General features: G+C 48.9%; 1 non-coding gene across 1 annotated transcript; it reads left to right on the top strand.

The window, feature by feature from the left end:
* Window positions 1-13,108: 13,108 nt before the first annotated feature.
* Window positions 13,109-13,248, top strand: LOC147746437 (U11 spliceosomal RNA). The gene has a single exon (XR_015300250.1). It is a non-coding gene; the product is annotated as a U11 spliceosomal RNA (small nuclear RNA).
* The last annotated feature ends 8,973 nt before the right edge of the window (window positions 13,249-22,221 follow it).

The following is a 22,221-nucleotide window of genomic DNA, read 5'->3' as shown; positions in this document are numbered from 1 at the left end:
CCCTGCTACTCGTGTTTCTCATTCCCGTCAATCCGATTAAACTAAATGTATCTTTTTTAGTTTTGCTGAACTCATTGCTTAAGGACGGAGGGGCGGTGTTTCTAGCATTCCTTTCCAGACGTCCTCTCTGAGCTGCTTTGCTCTGCACAGCTGATGACTGCTTGTGCATTTACTACAGCAGGGCTGTACTGTAACTAAACACATTATGAGGCTCACCCCTATGAAACTTACATAAACACCAAGGGGCAGATTTACAAGTCCTTTGCGCCACTTTTGCGTAACTTTTCCCATGTTAAAAGTGACGCAAGAGTGGTGCAAGAGGCTTGTAAATCTGCCGCCAAGATTTTCCTTGCTTGTGGTGGGGAACGTGTATAGTAGTTTGGAAAGATTCTCAGCCTCATTCCTGCATCATAGCAAATCGTGCAATAAACACGTACATGCATGCCCTTAATAAAACGCACATTTGCCCTGCCCACAAAGATCGAATTTCAAATCATACACCTTCTCTTTTTCGCACCAAGTTTCATTTCTGCACTCCTTTCATATCTCAGTGGCACATACTCTTGTGGAAAACAGAACCAGTTTAGACCAGAAATGTGGTTTTGCAGTGGTATTAAGGACCTTGGGGCAGATTTACAAGCCCCTTGCGCCTCTTTTACGCCGCCGTTGCATCAATTTTGTGGCGCAGCAGCGGCGCAAAGCCAGCGCTGCTGCGTGGTATATACAACGTGACGCATCTGGGAGATGCGTCACGTTGTAAAGCTCTGCGCCACATGAAGGCGTTCTGGTGCAGGGGGCAGGGGCTGTTGTGTCGGGACGTTCCCTACACTCATGGGGCACCTGGGGCTGGCTAGGCCTAACGCGTGGCCCTGCTTGTGTAAATAACCACACAGGGACTGGGGGACTGTTAATGGCTCTGCACGTCGTTGCCAACTGGCGTACGTACATGCGAAGGCCCCTTTTATTAAATGGGTCATGTGATGGTCACGCTGCACGCCTGTTGCGCCACAGGCGTGAATAAACTAGAACACAACATTCCTCCCCAAACACAAAAAAAACAAAAATGGCAATGCACTCAGTACCCCGAGGATGGGGGCGTTATCAATAATCATACACAGTCTCTGATTGAAGGTTCACTTAAACATGCAGTGGAACAGTCTTACGTGAAGTAGTCCAGTAGACGGCAGGAGGGCTCGGGGTTCTTCCGCAGCCGATATCCAGAGCTCCCTCTAGCCGGCATGCCACTGTCTCCAGCCGGAGATGGTAGTTCATGGTCAGGGGCAAGGGAGTCGTCCATGCCTCGCTCCGCTCCGACATCTTCCGACTCTCTGGAGCGACCCTCATCGTCATCTGTTGACTCCTGAGACACTTCCCCCATGTGACGGTCTCCGGACGTCGGGGTGCTGACAGCCACTGGCCTGGGTGGTGTTTGGACCTCTGTCTAATCAGGTGCGGCGACCACCCCAGTTTCTGTATAGTACCGCTTGAAGTGAGACACGTTGCGAGTCACAGTTTCACGGCCTCGTGTCGCCTATGACACGGGTTCCTCTCACATTGACTACTTTCCACGGTTTCTTTTCGTATGTCAGCCTGAACTTTCCGCTGGTGGCTTGATTCTTCAGCAACACTAAGTCTCCACGGGTGGTTTGCGGGGTCTTGGCTCCCTTTGGTGACTGGCGTGGGCCGAGGCTTTCTGCCGTTTGGCCTCGATCCGGCCTTCATCAGACAAGTCCGGTTTCCAGTGGGGATGAAGCGGGATAGAGTCTGCAACCACTCGCCCCATGAGAACATGTCCCGGGGCAACCCCCGTGGTTGTATGCGGCGTCTGTCGGTAGCTCCTCAGGAATATGAATATTGCCAGTTCCAACGACTGTCCTTTGTCATGGGCGATCCGTATCACTTTATTGAGGGTCCGCATGAAGCGCTCCACTTCGCCATTGGCTTGGGGCCATCGAGGAGTGATTCTGCAGTGTCGGATCTCCAAGCTGCTGATGTAGCTGGCTAGTTCCAGTCCCTGAAATGGAGGGCCATTGTCTGTACGTAGTTCTTTCATTACTCCATGAGCGGCTATTATTTTTTCGAGTTTGGGAATGACTTCCCCAGCGCTGGTGGTGGAGACTATTTCTACTTCCGGATACTTGGAGTGGTCATCAATGGCTACCATGGTGTGTAGCCCGTCTGGGAGGCTGCTAAAGTCCAGGCTCACACACTCCCAGGGATACCGGGGCCGGGGTTCCACTATGTCTGGTGCTTCTCGCGACGCATCCCCAGTGACTTGGCAAGATGTACACAACCTCACCGTGGCTTCTACCAGGTCATCCATGAAGGGGAACCACACCTTGGTTCGCAATCTAGATTTTGTTTTTACCATCCCTTGATGGCCGACGTGGGCCAGTTGTATAACTTGTGCTGTTAGAGATGATGGTATTATCAGTCTGTGACCTCTCAACAGGCATCCAGTGTCATCCTCATTCAGCTCGGCCCTCACATGATGAAGACTCTCCATGATGCGCTGCGCTTCAGGCGTCAGTATTTTCCATTCCTCCTTGGCTCGGTGCCAGCTCCCATTCTGTAGCGCCCGTCGGGCCCTTTGTAGGCAGTCGTCCTTCCGTGTGGCCTCTGCGACACTTTCCAATGACATTGGCATCGGGCAGGATCGGGCAGTGATGCATTTCACATACGCTTCGGTGTCTGCCGCCTCTTCCATTTCCTCCGGAGTGGCCGCTCGCGGGTGCCGTGAGAGGTAATCTGCGGGGTTTCTAGACCCAGGCTGGTACTCCACTTGGCAGTTGTAGTCTTGAAGTTGGAGCATCCACTTTTCAATGCGAGGTCGAGGTTTCGTGGATGTCCCTGAGAAGAGCGCGACTAGTGGTTTATGATCCGTGGCTAATACAAACGGTTTCCCATATACATACAGGTGGAAATGTCGGCACCCCCAGTGGATTGCTATCGCCCCTTTCTCGATTTGAGAATATCGCTGTTCCGTCTCGGTAAGGGAGCGGCTGGCGAAGGCTACAGGGGCCCAGTCCTCATCGGCTCGCTGCCGTTGCATCAGGACGGCACCTAGTCCCACAGGACCAGCGTTAACAGCTACAAGCGTCAACTTCCGGGGTCGAAGGAGGCTAGCATGGTGGCGTCTGGTAAAGCCTCTTTGATTTTGTGGAACGCTTTCTTTTGTTCCGGCCCCCACTTCCAGGGCGTGTTGTCTTTCGTTAGTTCTCTCAGCGGGAGTGTGAGGTTGGCGAGGTCCCGGATGAACTTCCTACAGTAGTTCACCATTCCTAGAAAGCTGCCGACCTTGGTGACTGTGGTGGGGGGGCCGCTTCTTTGATATCCTTCACCTTGTCTGGGTCTGGGTTGACCCCCTCCGTGGAGAAGGTGTATCCGAAGAATTGTAGTTTCCATTTCAAAAACTCACACTTCTCCCGATGCAATGTGAGGCCAGCACTCCTTAGTTTCCGGAACACCTGTGCTAGTCGGTTGTTGTGCTCCTGTATGGTGCGCGCGTGGATCATGATGTCATCGCTGACGTTTATCACACCAGGTATGTTCGCAATCAGTTCTTGGATGACGTTTTGAAATACCTCAGCTGCGCTGGACACCCCGAAACTGAGGCGAGTGTACCTCCGGAGTCCTACATGTGTCGAGAAGGTCGTGATGTCGCGTGACTCTTCGCCGAGCACCAGTTGGTGATAACCGGAGCTCAAGTCTAGCTTTGAGAACCAGCTGGCCCCCACCATTTCTCCTATTAGGTCATCAATCGTGGGCGTTATGTGGCGCTCTCTCTTGATGGCTGCATTGGGGAGACGCATATCCACACAAATTCGGACGGCACTCGGTTGCTTCGGCTTTCGTGTGACCACTATGGGTGAAACCCATGGGGTAGGGCCCGTCACATTTTCTATTATTCCTGCTGCCTCCAGCTTCTTGAGTTCCTCTTCCACCAGAGGTCTGAGATTGAAGGCAATGCGGCGATGCCTTAGTGCCACTGGCTGGACAGTGGGGTCAATGTGGAGGTGTACTTTGCTTCCCGTGAATCTCCCAATGCCCTTGACAATGTCGGGGAATTCTGCTATTAGCTGCTGAATCGACTCCTGGTGTACTCCAAATGCAAACTTGACTACTCCCAGGTCTTCCGCTGCCCGACACCCCAGCAGCATGCCTTGCCCATCTTCTGATACAAAGACGTTAGTGGTGATAGATTGGTCTCCATGCGAGATGGATGTTCTGAACTTCCCTCTGATCCTGAGAGGAGTGTCCTGTCCGTACGCAAATACAACGATAGGTGATGGACTCAGAATTGGTGGTGGGTCTAGTGTTTGATGGAGTGTGGCAGCCATGAGGTTAATGATCGCGCCTGTGTCCACTACGGCCATGAGCTCTTGTTCATCCACCCGGATACCACACTGAGACAATCGTCTGGCTGGGCGGGTGGCGGTGCCAATCATGTGCACCTTGTGCACAATTCTCTCCTCCTCTTCGTCATCATCCATGTCACTCTGACTGGGGTTTCCTTCGGGTATCGCATTCACCACCTGCCGAGGTTTGAGATATTTTTTGGATCGGCAAACCTTTTCGAAGTGATTGAAACGACCACACCCCGAACATCGCTTCCCCTTGGCCGGGCACTCCGCTGTCGGATGTGGTGTTCCCCCACAGTAGCCACAAGTTTTTACAGTCGTTCCTGTAGCAGCCCCCGTGTTTTTCTTGTTCCACTTTGTTGGTGATTTGACTGTTACTTTGTTGACTGGTTCGGCCTTTACCGGCGCTTGGAGGGCGGCTTCCATATGGGCTGCTCGGGCTTTCGACAATTCCTTGGTCTGACCTAATGTTAGAATGTCCGCTAGGGGTTTCCCTGACTCCTCTAATATGCGTTCTCGGAATTTGGCGGACGCACATCCCTGAATGAGCTGTCCTCTTATTTCTTCAGTGGCGTCCGCAAACCCACAGGTTGATGACAGGCTTTTTAGCCGGGCATGGTATGTGTCCAGCGACTCCTCCAGCAGCTGTCGGGATTGCCTGAAGATGAACCTCTCACAGTCCTGAGTGGCCATGGGCTCAAAGTAGGCGTTCAGTGCATTTATGAGTGAGTGGTGATTTTTTGGCGGAACTTCCACTAGAGTTTTGGCAATATTGTGGACATCCTTTCCCCCTAGGCGGAGCACCATGGCTCGTGTCTGGTCTTTGTGGACCTTGGTGGCTTCGAAGAAGATCAATTACCGATCTACCCAATCTTTCCATTTTGGAGCCAGTGATGACGGCGACCTCTCCACCAGGAACGGCTCAATGGGAGGTATTGTGGCCATGTTGTAGGTGAGAGGGCACGATGTACTGGAAGGACGTTTGTAGTCGTTCTCTGGTTCTTCCGGTTTTAGTTGCCCTTGCACTTGCCAGTGCTTGTTGGCGGTTGGAGGCCTCGGTGCTTCGTGAGGAGGCGGCCTTTTTCCTTTGTCGTGTGAGTGTTACCACGACGTGTTTTGTTGGGGCCCTGTGTGTCTTTTGTGTGACGACGCGCTATTCCTCTGTGTGCTGCCTCTTGCCTGGCGTCAGTACGGTTGGGTCTTCCCTCTCAAAGCGGGACACCTGGCTCCCCCTTTGCGGCGTTGTGAGCCTCGGGATGGAGTCCGCACCCCTTGAGGCACTGCGCGGCCCGCACGGAGGTACCCAGCGGAGTTCCCTCTTGATCGCGCCCGGTAGCGCGCTTCACGCATCGGCCGCCTGCCGGGATGCTGCGCTACCCGGGACTAGGCCGCCTCGTCATGAGGGCAGCCGGTGTGGGCACCGGAGGTCCCTGACTTCGAGCCTCCGCTCTGCAGCGATGGATGGGGACGTAGAGTGCGGCGCAGAGTGAGCGGGCACGTCGGCGCGGCACTGCGGCTCACCTGACCACACCGCTGTTGCCAGAGTCCTCGGCCAGGATTCTCGACGCGCAGTCGCACCGCATGTGGGATGCAAGGCATGAGCGCCGCGAGCCGATGGCAGAGCTCGCGGCCGCCTCAGCGGGGCAGGTGCTGCACATACAGCGAGGGTACGCCCACCCTCGTCGCCAGTTGTTGTGTCGGGACATTCCCTATACTCATGGGGCACCTGGGGCTGGCTAGGCCTAACGCGTGGCCCTGCTTGTGTAAATAACCACACGGAGACTGGGTGACTGTTAATGGCTATCCACGTTGTTGCCAACTGGCGTACTTACGTGCGGAGGCCCCTTTTATTAGATGGGTCACATGATGGTCATGCTGCACGCCTGTTGCGCCACAGGCGTGAATAAACTAGAACACAACAGTGGTGTTCCGGTGCAGGAACGCCTCCTAAAAGTGGCTGAGTGAAATCTACAAGATTTCACTCAGTCCCTTTTAGGGCCAGGCTGCGTCAAAACCCTGCGCCTGCTTGAAGCAGGAGGAAGGATTGACGCAGCATGTTATAGATAGGGCGCCCCCGAGCCTTGCTGGAGCTGCGTCGCGCTTGACGCATTTCCGCCGGGGATGCGTCACGCATCTGCCCATCCGAGTGCCAGAGTGCGCTGAATTGTAAATACAGCGCATTAGTGGTGGCACACGGGTGGGCAGATGCGTCGCAACTCTTCTAGCGCATCAGCATCGATGACCAGAAGTCGTAAATCTGCCCCCTACTTTTTAAAGACCAATGTCTCCATCAAAAAAGAGAGACAGTGCATTTTAAAAGTTGCATTTTACACACACTTCCCAGTAGTATCAAACTGCATGAACCACTGTGTAGCAATTGTATAGATATTCAGTCCCTGGCGGCACCGCACCCAGGATAATGTGCTGCATATCTGTTAGAAATGACAGGAAGGTCCACACATAGAGTAGTCTCGTCAGGAAGGTTTATTCAGGAGGAGAGACAGCTTAACAACCACCAACTGCCCGCAAAGGCAGTCCAGCTCCAACTGACCCAGAACGGAGTCAGAACATTCCACATTCTGGAAGCTTGCGTGCTGGGACGCACGCAAGCAGCATACAACACACCTCCCCCCCCAAATACACAAAAAAAAAAACAAAAAAAACTAAGAACAAACATAATCTTTCATTTTTGCAGGTGGACGCGGGACACGTACACTCCTTCTGGGAACCACGTCTGCAGCTCTATGCACAGACTCATCTTGAGCCACAGATCCCAATTCAATGACATCAACTAAACCATCAGAGTCATTGGAGATCTCCTGCGGCCCAAGGGTGGTGACAACAGGTACATCAGAATTGATAGGTAAAGACTCCTGTGAGTTTTGCATAGTATTGAAATCATCTAAAAACAATTGATCATTATCCTCAGCATAAGAATGAGAAAAACATTTCCTAGTATTCTTTAACAACTTGTCAGATCTAACAACAGAGACACGTCTGAAATTCCAAATTTTCCCCCCTTCAACACGTACAGCCTTACTAAATACTTCAATCACTCTAACAGGATCCGACCACCTAGCCCAATTCCTGGCAGATGAATTACCAAATTTCACACGCACAAGGTCGCCAACTTTGACCTTGTGGCGTGAGACGCTTTTCACAGAACATTTTCCCATTTTCTCTTGATAATTTTTGACACGTTCACCCATTTCCTTTGCACTGAAAGCAGACACAACGGGGCCATTGGATTTCAACCACCAAGGTAATAGCTTGGATCCAGGTTTGCGACCTCTTAGTAATTCAAAAGGGGAACACCCCGTCACCGAATTAGGTGAAGTACGATAAGTAAGCAAGGTGGCACATAATGCTTTTCTCCAATTCAAATCATTTCTGACCGCTAACTGAATGGATTCTTTGACCACTCTATTAAAGCGCTCGGTCTGGCCATTAGCTTGAGGATTATAATTAGAGACCCTCTTGTGAGATATACCATGTTCTTTAAAAAATGTTTCAATCTCACTGCTAGTAAACTGCGTTCCATTATCTGAAATAATCTCAGAAGGAAGGCCCTCCCGACTAAAAACATTGTTAAGGAAATCAATGACCTGCCTGGAGGTGATCCTTTCAACGATTTTGACCTCTGGCCACTTCGAAAAATAGTCAACAAGAACTAAACCGTAAACCTCCTTACAACCAGGCAAATTCAAAGGCCCGATGATATCAATCCCTAACCTTCTCCATGGACCTTCAGCATACTCAATGGGAGTGATAGTGGAAGACAAAGGTTTGACACTCTTATCACTACTGGAACAGGATTCGCAATCCCTGACCCATCTATCCACAATGGCATCTAAAGAAGGCCACCAATAGTACTCCCTAAGCCTCCTCTTGGTGGTGGACATGCCCATATGACCCTCGTGAGCAATCTTTATTAATTTTTCCCTGACTGACACAGGAGGAATGATCTTGTCACCCCTGGTTATAATGTTATTAAAACACATGAGCTCATCCTTGACTTTAAAGAAGGAACTTATTTCACCCGTCAACTTCCTTTCTTCAGGCCAACCACATTTAAGATAAGAAATGACCAAACCCAAAGTATCGTCCTCAGACATTGCTTCCTCCCAAGAATTTTCACTGATGACTTCTGTATCATCCACATTAATGTCTTTCATAGTGTAAGCCACGTCACACTCATCAGAGTGTTCAACCTCGTGATGAGGTAAAGCTAACCTGGACATGCAGTCAGCATGCACGTTTAGTCTTCCGGGGATATACTCCACAGTGCATTGATACTCCTGTAGTTTGGCCGCCAACCTGGCCAAACGGGCTGTTAGAATCCTACCACCTCCCGCAGCCAACATACTCACTAATGGCTTGTGGTCGGTACGAAGTACAAATTTAGTGCCCCACAAAAATTGTCGGAAATGCTGTGCTGCCCAGGTACATGCTAACAACTCTTTTTCAATAGTTGAATAGTTACTCTCAGCACCTTTCAATGTCCTTGAAGCATAAGAGATAATACTTTCTTCACCCAAACCTTTCTGCATCAGAACTGCCCCCAACCCAGTATTGCATGCATCAACTGAAACAATACATTCTTGACCCACAACAAAAGGTTTCAAGAAAGGAGCAGAACAAATTTCCTTTTTTAACACATCAAATTGCAGTTGCTGTTCATTACCCCAAACAAATTTTTCATTTTTTTTTAGTAACAGACGAAGTGAAGCCACTTTTGAAGCATAGTTCTTTACAAATTTGCTAAAGTATTCAGTTAAACCAAGAAATGAAAACAATTGTTCCTTATTGGTAGGAGGAGGGGCCTTTGAGATACTGGAAATATGATCGAATTTAGGTTTTATCCCTTCCTTGGAAATCTCATGTCCCAGATAATCTACCTTTTCCTGTCTGAATTTGCACTTAGCAAACTTGAGGGTCAGACCTTTTGATTGTATCCCTCCCAATACAGCCTTAAGATTCTTATCATGTTCTATCACATCACAGCCAAAAACCAAAATGTCGTCCTGGAATGCGATAGCCCCATCACATCCACTCAACACTTCCTTCATCAAGCGCTGAAACACTGATGCGGCACTGGCCAGGCCAAACGGCATCCGTAAATAGCGAAACATACCCTCAGGAGTTACAAAAGCTGTAAGATTCCTAGAATCCTCATGCAAGACAACCTGGTGGTATGCACTAGCAAGATCTAAAGTAGTGAATACGCTTGCACCAGAGAGAGTGGAAATAAGCTCATTGATTTTGGGTAAGGGATGCATGTCAGACCATATCTCTTTATTAAGGCTTCGAAGGTCCACACATAGGCGGAGCTCGCCATTGGCCTTCAAGGACAGAACAATGGGGGAAACCCAAGGAGAAGACTCGATAGGTTCAATGATATTTGATTTAACTAAATCGTCAAGAATCCCTTTCATTTTGCTACGATAGGCCAAAGGTACATTCCTGACTCTATGCCTCACAGGTACCGCATTGTCCTTAAGAATAATCCTATGTTTGAATTGGGCATACTCTCCTAACTTCCCATTAAATACTTTTGGGAATTCCTTTTTGATGCTATCTACAAATTCATTGTCACTCGGGGCAACCATGCAAACAGGCCAAGGAATACTTGGGTCAATATATACAGGGGGTGAGGCATTGGGATCTAATTTAATGCCCATCTCTTTCTGATGGGGCCAGCCTAAAAGCGACTCCCCTTTGTTTGCGATATATATTTTAGCTTGAGTGAACCTGTCTTTAAATTCAACCTTTGCCCAAAAATACCCAATTAATCCAATCTTGTGCCCAGTGTAGCTACCAGGTTTGATATCGGGACAAGTGAATTCCCTATTAGGCCACAATTCTTCAAAGACTTCTTTCCCAATAATGGAGTACCATGCACAGGAATCAACTAACATGGAAACCTCCCTACCATCAATGTGAAATAAGGCAGAAGGAAAGCTTTTGCATTCGTCAGAGGATATACAAGAAATACAGTTGAATTCGCTAAATTCAGCTTCAAACTCCTCTTCATCTACAGAGATACAATTAACTTTTTGGGGTGAACGACACATTTTCCCAAAATGACCTGTCTTTTTGCATTTTACACAAATCTTATTAAGAGCAGGACAACTTTTAAAATTCCCCACATGGTCAAAACTCCCGCATCTATAACAGATAATGAAAGTGCGTCTATTATTAAACCTGTTTTCCTTCATGGAACCTTCATTAAACCTGTTTTCTCTCATGAAACCTTCTCTTTTGAAAATGGGTACAACAGATTTCTTTTGAAAAGCTTGACCTCTCACGACAGAAACTTCAGGTACAGCTTCTTGAATCTTTACTGAAACACTCTGACTCTGACTTCTTATTTCAGACACAAACTTTTCTGACTGTTCGATCCCTTTGGCTATGTTGACTACTGCCTTCAGTGAAGTCTCCGTTCCTAACCACAATCTTTCCTGTATCTTCTTGCTCTTAGTCTTCATCATGATCTGGTCCCTAAGCACCTGTTCATAGTTAATTGTGTCGAAAGCACAGGAACCAGCTAGAGCACGTAATGCAGATATGTAGTTCTCAATAGATTCGTTTTCCTTTTGCGCTCTTGAGTAAAATTTAAAACGTTCCATTACTGTGTTCACTTTTTTCCCAAATCTTATGGTAAGTTGCTTTACAGCAATTTCAAAAGGATCTGTGTCAGAGCTAGAGTCTTCCAAAGGAGGCAAATCCGATAACTCCTTTAGCCCTTGGCCACCTAAAGACAAACGTAGTAAATCTAATTTCCTTTTTGCAGAGCAGCCTTCCTCCTCTAAAACACTGACATAGGCCAAAAACATGGGATACCACAAATCCCAATCCATTTTTGGCTCTCCTGCCACTGGTAAAAAATGCGGTGGAACCATGATATTTGCCATGGTTGTTGGAGTTTCTTTACCAAATAAATAAACAATCTTCCTTTTTAAAAAAAAAAAAATAAATAAAAAATAAATAAATAAAATTCACTTTTCCTATACGTGGATTAATACATTTAACTTTACACTACACCATTGTGTAACTTTAAGTTGTTACAAACGTTTTCCCGTAAAAATATATGCTGCTCAGCAAGCTCCTCAAACTTTCCCAAACCAAAATGGCTGAAAACAAAGAAGATGTGAAGCGTCACACCCAGAATGCACTGCGGGAATTGTCGATTGACTGGTGACCTGATCGTGACGTCAGAGCAGCAGGAAGAAAGAACACGGTGAACATCGACGTTCTACTGCGCAGATGGTTTTCCGATGCGCTCGAGCGTTATCAAGTGAGTTTTTATTTCACAACGTTTCTATTAAAGGTTCTCTTCCCTTTCAGTAAATTTCCCCTTTCCGTGTGGTTTTTTAAAGGATGCCAGCCGCGGGTGCCATCAAGTGCACTGACTGAATTCCGCCGCTGAAAACGGTCATTGCGCTCGCTCAATATTCAAATTTTAAAGTTAGTCCTACACTGCCGCAGGTGCCCTCAATGCACTTTTAGCCTTCTTTTACCCGCCGCTGGCGCTATCAGTGCGCATCCACACAATTTTTAAATGGAATAAAAGTCTTACTTCCAGTTGGCTCGCTCGTGAACGCTGCGCTGCTCTCCTTTCAACCTGTAGACTCTTTCTTTTCACAAGGTTGCTCCCACTGTCGCCAGTATGTTAGAAATGACAGGAAGGTCCACACATAGAGTAGTCTCGTCAGGAAGGTTTATTCAGGAGCAGAGACAGCTTAACAACCACCAACTGCCCGCAAAGGCAGTCCAGCTCCAACTGACCCAGAACGGAGTCAGAACATTCCACATTCTGGAAGCTTGCGTGCTGGGACGCACGCAAGCAGCATACAACAATATCTAAACACTTGTAAAGTCCCGAAGAAGGCGAGACCTATTGGCTATGCCAATGCTTGTTGTTTCTTGCTTTTCAGTTTAGTATGCTTTTCTGTTTAGTCTGCGTTGTCCATGAGTGGGCAAAACTGTTACGGTACTGTTTACAGCCGCTCTGTCCCATAACATGGCCGCCGTCGTCCGTAGGTTTTCTGCCTCAATGTCCCATTCTATCATGGCGCCTGTTCTCTGCTTGTGCACCACAACACGTAGCTTGTTTCTGTGGGCAGGCAGGTGTCGTAGGATGGCTGATGACACCCAGCCAGCTACCAAACTTAAGACTGCAGCGGACTCTAAGACTTCCAGTAAAGAGTCATTTCCAATATATAAAGACTTGTGATTTGTCCTCTATAATCCTGTTAAGCCAGTACAAAACAAGGACTACAAGTCCCAGGGTGCATGGTACAAGAAACCGTTTCCAGAGTGGATTCCACAAGAGGACAGCAACCATATTTATACCCAGTTATTTCGACACAGAAAAGAGTGACTCGGCATGTGTTCGAAAATGATTAAATCCCGGAGTCGTGACAGTGAGTGCGATCCTCCGTAAACATCACATTTCAAATCTGGTGGCGAAGATGGAACAGACCAGGGTAGGCCACCCCGTTGCGACAGGCCGCCAAGCATTCTTTTTTCCCAGCATGCAATGGTGATTTGCATATCGGGCAGTGTTGTTTACCGAATTATTTTTAAAATTCAGCTGAAGACCCAAAAGTATGTTAAGCATGCTCATTATATTCCTTAAACGAACTCGAATTCGGTGTGGTGTGTCATTAAATTACATTTTGTACTCGCGCTAACAGACATAAAACTAGCCGTCAGCCGGAGTGTTTTACCCAGAGCGCCATTGTAAAAAGGGTTTCTGCCGTGAGTGGCACACAGGGAGCTTCGGGGCAACCTGGAGCTCTTTGTGCGGAATCGATATCAAGAGATTTCGGAAACATAATTTTTGTTACCGGGGCTGCTGGTGACCGATTGTCCGTGCGCCTCAATCTGACTGTGAATAAAAGAACAAAGCTGCGTTGTGACTGTGTTACGATTTAGCGGGTCATGACCACCAAAGATACATGTATACGTGTGTTTACATTTAAGATAATTGGAAGTTTAACCCAATAAAAAGTTTAACCCTGTGTTAATAAAGCCTTGATAGGGTTCTGGGACGGGGCTGTTCAAAATATCGTCTAACGTCATAATTATTTATCCGTTTCCATTACACACTTCAAACAGTAATTACAAGTAAAATAAGTACAACTGTAATTACATTTCTATTTATGTATCATGCCTGGGCCTTCCCAGAATCTTAAAAGGTGAACTTATCAATGCCAGTATTTTTCTCTGGGGAATGTGGGAACCTTAGGCCCTGTGCCAACACAAACTGGCACATGACATGGTATGTACTTTTCAGCTGAAAAAAGCATTTTCTCTTGGAAAGATGCCTCTTTAATGTCACAAAAAACAGTTTATGCTGCTTGGCATTGCTTAGCGTCAACGGGGCGTTACTGGGGTATTACTTGGATGGATAAACCTTTGGGGCATATTCTCAAGGACTTATCACCGAGTTAGCGGCACTTTATTGCAGCCAAAGTGGCAATAAATGTATCGCCCTATTCACAAGCTGGTGCTAACAGACGATATCACCAGTTTTAAAACATCGCCACAGATGACACCGGCAACTAACGCTAATGATATGCAGAGTAGGCGTTCCTGTGCAAAAAGCCGCAACAACACCACTTCGCAACATTCTCAACGACCATCCAGATTGACGATAAGATCCCAAAAATGGGATAAGGTGCGTTAGCAGCAGGGATTTAACACCTGCTCTTACCTGGTGTAAAGTCGGACGACAACCTGCACCATAAAATGTAGCCCAGCCCAGAGCCACACCTGAAGAACAACAGATGCCCGAGCAACTGAACATGCAGGCCAGACACCCAAGAGGGCCACAACACCCACCGCCACCACCCCCAGGCCCGCCATCAACCCCCCGGACTACCACAGAGGCAGCGCAGACAAAGACAGCAGACCTTCAGAAAACGCACCAGCCTCCCAGACTTGACACCAGAGGATGTCATTGCCCACTACAGGCTCAAAGGACAACCATCCTCTGCATCCTGACCATCATTGCTCACAGGCTGACGGTACCAACATCCCTCTGCAGACAAAGCTGCTGGCTGTGCTGCATCTGTTGGCCTCTGGTACCTTCCAACCAACAACCGGCAGAGTCGGAGGAGTCTCACAACTAGCCCTATCAGAGTTCCCCACACCTGTCTTGGATGCCATCATGAGCTTGGTACCCCGGCACCTTCACTTCCCCCACACTGCGTAGGAACAGCTGGAGACCAAGCAAGGCTTCTACGCCACAGCTGGCTTCCCGTACATGTTAGGGGCAATTGACTGCACACATGTCCTACTGGTGCCCCCTGCCGACACTGTACACAATTACCGCAACAGAAAGTACACACATTCCATCAATGAGCAGGCAATAGTGGACCACCGGGGTCTCTTCACCAATGTTGTCGCCAAGTACCCAGGCAGTGTGCATAATTCCCTCATCTTCGGACAGTCCATCATCAACCAGAGCTTTGAGGCTGGCAGTATATAGTCGTTTATGTCTGATGTCAGTTCATGTCCATAAGATAACCTTGTTCCTAATTTCCTGTCTTTCCAAATGAGAATGTACACAATGCCAAGTGTGGTATGGATGTGCTGGCCAGACTGCAGTATGCAAACCACAGACATATCCATGTTGACATATACTGCTGGTGTTTGGAGTGTAGTGGACAGTGGATGCAACCATGTCACCTTAGCCAGTGGGGAAGACCTTGGACATGTAGCTGTGTTGTACCCCCCGTAAAAGTAAGCGAGTGGACTGGTGTACGACAGTCCGGGTTAGGGGTGTGGTTAATCAACTCGGGGCCATGGGTGTGGTTAAGTTTTGGCCTTGCCAAGGAAGTAACTAATGCGTGTGTCTCTGTTGTAGTGTCGCACCACCCGTCCCGCAATGGACAATGTTGCAATGCAGCATGCCCCCGGAGTGCAGGCCCGGCCAAAGGGGTAAATGAAGGAGCACAAGCACGCTCGAGGTCTGGGACCATACATGCCAACTATTGTGTGTGTCACTATTACCGCAGCATAAGCCAAAGTACTACCCTCAACTGCATCCCGAGTTCAGCCAGCCATGAACTATACATCTGTTTCTGCTCTATCCTTACCATAGGCCTACACACACGTGACCGCCCAACTTCAACGCACAACATCACAGTGTCATTGTCAGGCTTGTGGACATGCACAGACATGCAGGACAATAGTGTGCCATAGGAGTGCAAGTGATGCAACCGCACTGCGCACACTAGTAAATAGGCTCGGTGGAGGGAGGAGCCGCAGTGAGGCTACGTAATACACTTTGATGCCGCTCATTTACTACAAGCAGTACATGTCAAAGAGGAATCACTATGTCACACATATCACACACCAATGAACCATTGAGCCTGCCAACACATCATGCAGAACCAACTATTGACTTGTGTCTCTCTGCACTGTCACAGGTGATCAAGGACATGCACTCTGCCCTTGTATGATGACACCCCTCCGAGCCCCGAACACACAGGCCTACAGGCAGTACAATGCGGCCCACAAACGCACCAGGGGCATCGTGGTGTGTTGAAGTCACGTTTCAGGTGCCTGGACATCACAGGTGGAAGACTCTTGTACAGCCTAGACATCGTGTGCAAGATGATCGTTGCATGTTCTCTGTTGCACAACATATGTGTACTCACCAATGCCCTATAGATACAAGTGACAGATGCACCGGACGATGATGAGGAAGATGAGGCAGGTGGACCACACCCCACTGCAGCCGCAGCAGGAATAGCCCGTAGGAACACCATCATTGACAATTTCTTCACATGAGGACGTCACTTTGTCACATACCTTAGCAATCATTGGACAGTACAAAATGACCACAGGCACAGCATGTGCAAATACATTTATTACAACACACATTCCCTATGTGCATGTCACTCCTCTGTACAAAAGGGGGTGGTGATGAACAGAGTGTCTGAATTGAGCAGACCACTCTTACCCAGTCCAAAGATCAGGGCTTGATCCATCACCGTTATTTATCTCACTGCCCCATCCCAGCTCAGAACCTGGCTATATGCAAATCAGTCTGTCCCTGGCCCAGTGCATCATGGGAACAGGGCAGACTAAACTACCAAGCCAATTCTTTACCAGAAAGGAGACAAGCTACCGGGGACCGGTTTCTGGCATTTCAGCCTCTTCGGCCCGGCTTGCTTGAATCCTGATGGAGCAGTGAGAAAGGGACTCATGTCTGAGTATACCCTGCCACACCTATAGTGGCCAAAATCGATTTACAAAAGGGGGTGGTGATGAACAGAGTGTCTGAATTGAGCAGACCACTCTTACCCAGTCCAAAGATCAGGGCTTGATCCATCACCGTTATTTATCTCACTGCCCCATCCCAGCTCAGAACCTGGCTATATGCAAATCAGTCTGTCCCTGGCCCAGTGCATCATGGGAACAGGGCAGACTAAACTACCAAGCCAATTCTTTACCAGAAAGGAGACAAGCTACCGGGGACCGTTTTCTGGCATTTCAGCCTCTTCGGCCCGGCTTGCTTGAATCCTGATGGAGCAGTGAGAAAGGGACTCATGTCTGAGTATACCCTGCCACACCTATAGTGGCCAAAATCGATTTACAAAAGGGGGTGGTGATGAACAGAGTGTCTGAATTGAGCAGACCACTCTTACCCAGTCCAAAGATCAGGGCTTGATCCATCACCGTTATTTATCTCACTGCCCCATCCCAGCTCAGAACCTGGCTATATGCAAATCAGTCTGTCCCTGGCCCAGTGCATCATGGGAACAGGGCAGACTAAACTACCAAGCCAATTCTTTACCAGAAAGGAGACAAGCTACCGGGGACCGGTTTCTGGCATTTCAGCCTCTTCGGCCCGGCTTGCTTGAATCCTGATGGAGCAGTGAGAAAGGGACTCATGTCTGAGTATACCCTGCCACACCTATAGTGGCCAAAATCGATTTACAAAAGGGGGTGGTGATGAACAGAGTGTCTGAATTGAGCAGACCACTCTTACCCAGTCCAAAGATCAGGGCTTGATCCATCACCGTTATTTATCTCACTGCCCCATCCCAGCTCAGAACCTGGCTATATGCAAATCAGTCTGTCCCTGGCCCAGTGCATCATGGGAACAGGGCAGACTAAACTACCAAGCCAATTCTTTACCAGAAAGGAGACAAGCTACCGGGGACCGGTTTCTGGCATTTCAGCCTCTTCGGCCCGGCTTGCTTGAATCCTGATGTAGCAGTGAGAAAGGGACTCATGTCTGAGTATACCCTGCCACACCTATAGTGGCCAAAATCGATTTACAAAAGGGGGTGGTGATGAACAGAGTGTCTGAATTGAGCAGACCACTCTTACCCAGTCCAAAGATCAGGGCTTGATCCATCACCGTTATTTATCTCACTGCCCCATCCCAGCTCAGAACCTGGCTATATGCAAATCAGTCTGTCCCTGGCCCAGTGCATCATGGGAACAGGGCAGACTAAACTACCAAGCCAATTCTTTACCAGAAAGGAGACAAGCTACCGGGGACCGGTTTCTGGCATTTCAGCCTCTTCGGCCCGGCTTGCTTGAATCCTGATGGAGCAGTGAGAAAGGGACTCATGTCTGAGTATACTCTGCCACACCTATAGTGGCCAAAATCGATTTACAAAAGGGGGTGGTGATGAACAGAGTGTCTGAATTGAGCAGACCACTCTTACCCAGTTCAAAGATCAGGGCTTGATCCATCACCGTTATTTATCTCACTGCCCCATCCCAGCTCAGAACCTGGCTATATGCAAATCAGTCTGTCCCTGGCCCAGTGCATCATGGGAACAGGGCAGACTAAACTACCAAGCCAATTCTTTACCAGAAAGGAGACAAGCTACCGGGGACCGGTTTCTGGCATTTCAGCCTCTTCGGCCCGGCTTGCTTGAATCCTGATGGAGCAGTGAGAAAGGGACTCATGTCTGAGTATACCCTGCCACACCTATAGTGGCCAAAATCGATTTACCAAAGGGGGGTGGTGATGAACAGAGTGTCTGAATTGAGCCGACCACTCTTACCCAGTCCAAAGATCAGGGCTTGATCCATCACCGTTATTTATCTCACTGCCCCATCCCAGCTCAGAACCTGGCTATATGCAAATCAGTCTGTCCCTGGCCCAGTGCATCATGGGAACAGGGCAGACTAAACTACCAAGCCAATTCTTTACCAGAAAGGAGACAAGCTACCGGGGACCGGTTTCTGGCATTTCAGCCTCTTCGGCCCGGCTTGCTTGAATCCTGATGGAGCAGTGAGAAAGGGACTCATGTCTGAGTATACCCTGCCACACCTATAGTGGCCAAAATCGATTTACAAAAGGGGGTGGTGATGAACAGAGTGTCTGAATTGAGCAGACCACTCTTACCCAGTCCAAAGATCAGGGCTTGATCCATCACCGTTATTTATCTCACTGCCCCATCCCAGCTCAGAACCTGGCTATATGCAAATCAGTCTGTCCCTGGCCCAGTGCATCATGGGAACAGGGCAGACTAAACTACCAAGCCAATTCTTTACCAGAAAGGAGACAAGCTACCGGGGACCGGATCTGGCATTTCAGCCTCTTCGGCCCGGCTTGCTTGAATCCTGATGGAGCAGTGAGAAAGGGACTCATGTCTGAGTATACCCTGCCACACCTATAGTGGCCAAAATCGATTTACAAAAGGGGGTGGTGATGAACAGAGTGTCTGAATTGAGCAGACCACTCTTACCCAGTCCAAAGATCAGGGCTTGATCCATCACCGTTATTTATCTCACTGCCCCATCCCAGCTCAGAACCTGGCTATATGCAAATCAGTCTGTCCCTGGCCCAGTGCATCATGGGAACAGGGCAGACTAAACTACCAAGCCAATTCTTTACCAGAAAGGAGACAAGCTACCGGGGACCGGTTTCTGGCATTTCAGCCTCTTCGGCCCGGCTTGCTTGAATCCTGATGGAGCAGTGAGAAAGGGACTCATGTCTGAGTATACCCTGCCACACCTATAGTGGCCAAAATCGATTTACAAAAGGGGGTGGTGATGAACAGAGTGTCTGAATTGAGCAGACCACTCTTACCCAGTCCAAAGATCAGGGCTTGATCCATCACCGTTATTTATCTCACTGCCCCATCCCAGCTCAGAACCTGGCTATATGCAAATCAGTCTGTCCCTGGCCCAGTGCATCATGGGAACAGGGCAGACTAAACTACCAAGCCAATTCTTTACCAGAAAGGAGACAAGCTACCGGGGACCGGTTTCTGGCATTTCAGCCTCTTCGGCCCGGCTTGCTTGAATCCTGATGGAGCAGTGAGAAAGGGACTCATATCTGAGTATACCCTGCCACACCTATAGTGGCCAAAATCGATTTACAAAAGGGGGTGGTGATGAACAGAGTGTCTGAATTGAGCAGACCACTCTTACCCAGTCCAAAGATCAGGGCTTGATCCATCACCGTTATTTATCTCACTGCCCCATCCCAGCTCAGAACCTGGCTATATGCAAATCAGTCTGTCCCTGGCCCAGTGCATCATGGGAACAGGGCAGACTAAACTACCAAGCCAATTCTTTACCAGAAAGGAGACAAGCTACCGGGGACCGGTTTCTGGCATTTCAGCCTCTTCGGCCCGGCTTGCTTGAATCCTGATGGAGCAGTGAGAAAGGGACTCATGTCTGAGTATACCCTGCCACACCTATAGTGGCCAAAATCGATTTACAAAAGGGGGTGGTGATGAACAGAGTGTCTGAATTGAGCAGACCACTCTTACCCAGTCCAAAGATCAGGGCTTGATCCATCACCGTTATTTATCTCACTGCCCCATCCCAGCTCAGAACCTGGCTATATGCAAATCAGTCTGTCCCTGGCCCAGTGCATCATGGGAACAGGGCAGACTAAACTACCAAGCCAATTCTTTACCAGAAAGGAGACAAGCTACCGGGGACCGGTTTCTGGCATTTCAGCCTCTTCGGCCCGGCTTGCTTGAATCCTGATGTAGCAGTGAGAAAGGGACTCATGTCTGAGTATACCCTGCCACACCTATAGTGGCCAAAATCGATTTACAAAAGGGGGTGGTGATGAACAGAGTGTCTGAATTGAGCAGACCACTCTTACCCAGTCCAAAGATCAGGGCTTGATCCATCACCGTTATTTATCTCACTGCCCCATCCCAGCTCAGAACCTGGCTATATGCAAATCAGTCTGTCCCTGGCCCAGTGCATCATGGGAACAGGGCAGACTAAACTACCAAGCCAATTCTTTACCAGAAAGGAGACAAGCTACCGGGGACCGGTTTCTGGCATTTCAGCCTCTTCGGCCCGGCTTGCTTGAATCCTGATGGAGCAGTGAGAAAGGGACTCATGTCTGAGTATACTCTGCCACACCTATAGTGGCCAAAATCGATTTACAAAAGGGGGTGGTGATGAACAGAGTGTCTGAATTGAGCAGACCACTCTTACCCAGTCCAAAGATCAGGGCTTGATCCATCACCGTTATTTATCTCACTGCCCCATCCCAGCTCAGAACCTGGCTATATGCAAATCAGTCTGTCCCTGGCCCAGTGCATCATGGGAACAGGGCAGACTAAACTACCAAGCCAATTCTTTACCAGAAAGGAGACAAGCTACCGGGGACCGGTTTCTGGCATTTCAGCCTCTTCGGCCCGGCTTGCTTGAATCCTGATGGAGCAGTGAGAAAGGGACTCATGTCTGAGTATACCCTGCCACACCTATAGTGGCCAAAATCGATTTACCAAAGGGGGGTGGTGATGAACAGAGTGTCTGAATTGAGCCGACCACTCTTACCCAGTCCAAAGATCAGGGCTTGATCCATCACCGTTATTTATCTCACTGCCCCATCCCAGCTCAGAACCTGGCTATATGCAAATCAGTCTGTCCCTGGCCCAGTGCATCATGGGAACAGGGCAGACTAAACTACCAAGCCAATTCTTTACCAGAAAGGAGACAAGCTACCGGGGACCGGTTTCTGGCATTTCAGCCTCTTCGGCCCGGCTTGCTTGAATCCTGATGGAGCAGTGAGAAAGGGACTCATGTCTGAGTATACCCTGCCACACCTATAGTGGCCAAAATCGATTTACAAAAGGGGGTGGTGATGAACAGAGTGTCTGAATTGAGCAGACCACTCTTACCCAGTCCAAAGATCAGGGCTTGATCCATCACCGTTATTTATCTCACTGCCCCATCCCAGCTCAGAACCTGGCTATATGCAAATCAGTCTGTCCCTGGCCCAGTGCATCATGGGAACAGGGCAGACTAAACTACCAAGCCAATTCTTTACCAGAAAGGAGACAAGCTACCGGGGACCGGATCTGGCATTTCAGCCTCTTCGGCCCGGCTTGCTTGAATCCTGATGGAGCAGTGAGAAAGGGACTCATGTCTGAGTATACCCTGCCACACCTATAGTGGCCAAAATCGATTTACAAAAGGGGGTGGTGATGAACAGAGTGTCTGAATTGAGCAGACCACTCTTACCCAGTCCAAAGATCAGGGCTTGATCCATCACCGTTATTTATCTCACTGCCCCATCCCAGCTCAGAACCTGGCTATATGCAAATCAGTCTGTCCCTGGCCCAGTGCATCATGGGAACAGGGCAGACTAAACTACCAAGCCAATTCTTTACCAGAAAGGAGACAAGCTACCGGGGACCGGTTTCTGGCATTTCAGCCTCTTCGGCCCGGCTTGCTTGAATCCTGATGGAGCAGTGAGAAAGGGACTCATGTCTGAGTATACCCTGCCACACCTATAGTGGCCAAAATCGATTTACAAAAGGGGGTGGTGATGAACAGAGTGTCTGAATTGAGCAGACCACTCTTACCCAGTCCAAAGATCAGGGCTTGATCCATCACCGTT

This window comes from Lissotriton vulgaris, chromosome 1_1 (genome assembly GCF_964263255.1).
Source record: "Lissotriton vulgaris chromosome 1_1, aLisVul1.2, whole genome shotgun sequence".
Classification (NCBI taxonomy): domain Eukaryota; kingdom Metazoa; phylum Chordata; class Amphibia; order Caudata; family Salamandridae; genus Lissotriton; species Lissotriton vulgaris.
The sequence above is the reverse complement of the archived record's forward strand: the minus strand, read 5'-3'. Positions and strand labels throughout refer to the sequence as shown.